This window comes from Fukomys damarensis, unplaced genomic scaffold (genome assembly GCF_012274545.1).
Source record: "Fukomys damarensis isolate Sample0158 unplaced genomic scaffold, DMR_v1.0_HiC HiC_scaffold_23, whole genome shotgun sequence".
NCBI classification, from domain to species: Eukaryota; Metazoa; Chordata; class Mammalia; order Rodentia; family Bathyergidae; genus Fukomys; species Fukomys damarensis.
Window position 1 is genome coordinate 41,040,198 of NW_022900935.1, and position 3,820 is coordinate 41,044,017.

Sequence of the window (3,820 nt, forward strand, 5' to 3'; positions counted from 1 at the left end):
GGTCCACTCCATTACAGCCTGAGGGACCTGAAGCCACTTCCTTCCCCCACTTTCCCTGACCTGCAGCCCCAGGTCAGCAGCGATGACCTGCTGCACTGTAGGGACAGCAGCCGGCCATGCTTTTCACATAGATCCGTGTGCTGGTGACGAATTGGATTTATCCTGATCCAGATGCAAATCCAACCCAAATGTGTTTATCCAAACCCCCCACTGTTTATCACGGAGTAGAATCTTATAGGTGAAGTGACGTGGCAGGGATGCAGATTTCTACTCTATCAGAGATTACAGTAGGAACAAAACCTCTCCTCTGTCTTCTCCACCCCGGCCCCAGTCTGCTTCGCATCCGCTGTGCACACCAGGAACAGCCCTAACTGCAGAGTCTCCAGATCCAGTCACCTTCCAAAAAGCCCCTCTTTGAATGCTCTGGTGGTGGGTATCTAGGTATGAACTGTAACAGGCAGCCAGCTAAAGATCAGGGCTATTTGGTTTGTTCTATTTTGAGAAGGTGGGGGCTGCAGATGGCTGGGGATTGAAGTCAGGGCCTTTGGACTGAGCTACACACCCAGCCCTTTTAAGATTTTTAAATTTTTTGCCTTGAGCCCAGACCTAAGTCTCTAAGTTGCCCAGGCAGGGCTCAGACTTACAGTCCTCCTGCCTCAGCCTCCCCGGCAGTGTGTTTGTGCAGATCGACTGAGTGGCATCTTTGGTGAAAAAGCTTTTTTCCCTTCCTGATACCAGTGGGATGGGGTGGACGTTTTTACAGGGGGAATTTACTCTTTGCCTCAGGCGGATGAGGGGAGCCTGGACAGCTTTTCCTGTGTCTGCTTTTTCTCAGTTGCCCTCCACCCAAGACAATCCTTAGGCCCGATCAGCCTGTCTTACAGGGTCATATGCTGTCCGTGACATTTTAATAGCAATTCAGTTAAAATACCCTTCAAACACTGTAGAAACCCAGAACAGAAGAAAACAGAGCCTCATCACTTACAGGCACTGGCAGGTTTATTTAGGGAACAGAGAATTTAAACCAAGATTAAATTACTACTGGACAAGTCAGAACTTTTAAAACCACAAATAGTTCCCCCCGCCCCTTATATAAATTCTACGTCTTTTTTTTTGCTTGGTAAAACTTTTTCCCAACACGAATAGCAACTGTTGCATAGTACAGACTAGCAAGGTTGAAATAAATGATGGCTTGCAAGTATATAAATAAATGCTGTGACGGTCATATATCGAAGCTGATGGAATCATCAGAGGATGAATATCTTATTTCCAGGTTTCCTGAGCAGCTCGGTCCTAGAGTCTGCGTGAATGCAGGGGACATCCCGTCCCCCAAGGTCCCAGGGTGCAGGGTCGCGGCTCCACCTGCTCTCGCCCCGCTGACCCCAGCAGCAGCCACAGTCCCATCGCTCAGTGATCTCTGCAGATGCCGTCAGTGACTGCTCTGGATCTAGGTCCCCGTGAACCATACTTATCTTGAATATTTCTTTCAAAAATCCTGGCGTCATATACCGAAGCGAATTAGGCTGAAATAACAGAACACTGGAGTCAGACAGAGTAAGTAAAAATACTTTTTGTCTTTTCACTCTTACGAACTTTCTAATTTTTAAACTATCCAATAAGGAAGTCTTGCAATTCACAAAACATGAAGGAAGGACACCGAGAGAAGAAAGTTTTGTTTTTAAACATCCTGCAGCTGGACTCCGACTTCAGCAGGGAAGAGATTTCCGTCCCCTGGTGGGGAGGGGTCTGTATCCTAGACCTGGCTCATGCAGCAGATGTCCAGGGACCGAGGGCTGGACCTTGTCCTCCAGTTAGGGACTGAACCCCTGATGCCAGCTACCTGTGCCCAGGATGGGGGAGTCCAGGAGCCCCCCCACCGTGCACCACGGGCCACTTCAGCCAGTCTCTTCTGCCCCATGACCCCCCACCTCTGCACGCCCTCCAGGTGCCAAGTCTGTCTGTCCACTGCACCAGGGCGCCCTCAGGCTGCTGGGGAGGGGGCAGGTGCTGCGTGTGGCCTGCGGCTGCAGAGTCTCTCCTAGTCAGTTTGTAATCCATGCCTCCCACCCACGGGCAGCATCCTGGGGAGAGTAAAGGCACAGTCAAACAGAAGAGCCTCTGCCCTGTTCCTTTCTTTAACCTTGACTGCTAAGGCTTTTACAGCACAGAACAGGCCACAGGGTGACTTCAGCCAGGGCCGCTGGCCTCAGAGTCACCAGGAATTCAAAAGACCCTGTGTCACGGGTCTCTGGTCCCCACCCAGCTGCTCCGGCAAATGGACGGGAGCCAGGGTGAGGTGCATCTGGCACCGACTTGGGCTTCAAGGCTGACACCCCCAAAATGTCCCCTAGTAAAGTCCCCTGGCCAGAGCCAGCCGACACACAGCCCAGGTGCCACTGGAGTACAAATCTGGTCAGCCAGCACCGCCTCCCGGGACTGGGTTCCCACCCTCTCTAGGAACCTCGGGGAGATTTCTGTACGTCATGGTGACTAAGGGCGGGAGGGATCACGGTGGCAGCTTCAAAACCCACCCCTGCACGTTTCGTCTTTAAGTGGCTCTTTCTTTGGCAGATTGCACGTTCACCAGATGTCGGGTGGGGTGAGAGGGAGCGGTCCCCCGGGGCCTGCTCCATCCTCCTGGGGTAACTCGGTGCCACCCAATGAAACTGCGCCAATCCCCAAGTTGTGTCTGTGAAATGGGGCTTCATAGAGCCACACTGAGCCCCCCCAAAACAAGTTTCAGGGGTACATATGCCTGATCTTCAACTTGCAACTAATCCATCTTTTTTCTTCAACTTCCAAGCATCATTGCTCTGGCCATGAAGCGGAGCAACCAGCTAAGGGCAGGGAGCAGGGGGCTGAGGCCAGGGTCTCCACATTCCATGTTCCAGAAATTGGAGTTCCTTTCTTGAAAATGGCTGGGAAATAGCTAAACAGGGCCCCTGGGGAGCAGGGGCCTGGGCCAAAGGCTGCTGTGCACCTTCTGTGTCTAAGATGCAGGTTCTTGACAGCCCCAAATGTGACCCCCCTGCAAGGACGGGGGACTCAGCCCCAGGTCCGGTCCACGTGCCAGGATGCTGGTCCCCGCCCTCTGCCCAGGGCAGGGCAGCTGGAACTCAAGTCACCCTCTAAGGGCCAACCTTTTTTCTAAGCAAGAGGCCCTCCGTAATGGAAAGGCACAGGGGAGCCCTGGCCCTCACCCTCCCCTGACCTAGGAAGCACCCCCCACAGAGGTACGGATGAGGTCTCAGCTGTTTCCTGCCTCCCTCCTACCACCCAGCCCGTGTTCACACACGTTCGTGACATTTTGATCAATGGGAACTGTTACTGATTTTAACTTTAAAAATACTGTGTCCCTCTCTACCTTCTCAGCCCACCCGCCTGACCCCAGACACCCCAACGGCTGTGCCTTTGATTGGAGTGGGGGCCGCGAGTGGGGGCCCTCTTGGGAATCACAGTGCCACGCATGGGGGGGGGTCGCCTTGTCCCTGCAGGGGTCCCGGCAGCCCCAGAACCGGCCGCACGCACATGGCGATCAGCATCGTACAGCACCCGGGTCAGTACCGGGCCTGCCCCGGGGAGGCGTGAGTGAGCTAAACCTGCCAGCTCCTCCAAGGCGCAAGCGCGACCAGAAGAAGGTGCCACCGCACACGTGTGCGCTTGCAAACTTCCAGCGCCTAAAAATACCTCCCATAAACGCGGAAAGCTGCCTGGCTCAGGAGAAAGGAATGAACGGTCAGGGACCACTTCCTGCGTCGCCAAGACAGCGCGGTCCCGCCTGGCCAGTGGGGGAAGGGGCGGGGCGGTGGGCGGAGCCTTT

General features: G+C 54.3%; 2 long non-coding RNA genes across 11 annotated transcripts in view; one reads left to right on the plus strand and one right to left on the minus strand.

The window, feature by feature from the left end:
* LOC104859270 overlaps positions 1–3,820 on the plus strand; it is a 9,235-nt gene that overhangs the window by 1,267 nt on the left and 4,148 nt on the right. For 3 of the 6 annotated variants that reach the window (XR_779326.3, XR_779332.3, XR_002025214.2), the window contains exons 4-5: positions 332–441; positions 1,274–1,554. This is a non-coding gene — a long non-coding RNA (uncharacterized LOC104859270). Of the gene's footprint in view, positions 1–331; positions 442–1,273; positions 1,555–3,494; positions 3,787–3,820 lie in introns of those variants that run through there. The other 3 variants (XR_779334.2, XR_779323.1, XR_779333.1) reach the window with 3 other exon arrangements.
* The window catches only part of LOC104859262, a 25,873-nt gene continuing 23,467 nt past the window's right edge, over positions 1,415–3,820 (minus strand). For all 5 annotated transcript variants that reach the window (XR_004518574.1, XR_004518573.1, XR_004518571.1 and 2 more), the window contains one exon: positions 1,415–1,523. This is a non-coding gene — a long non-coding RNA (uncharacterized LOC104859262). The remainder of the gene's footprint in view (positions 1,524–3,820) is intronic.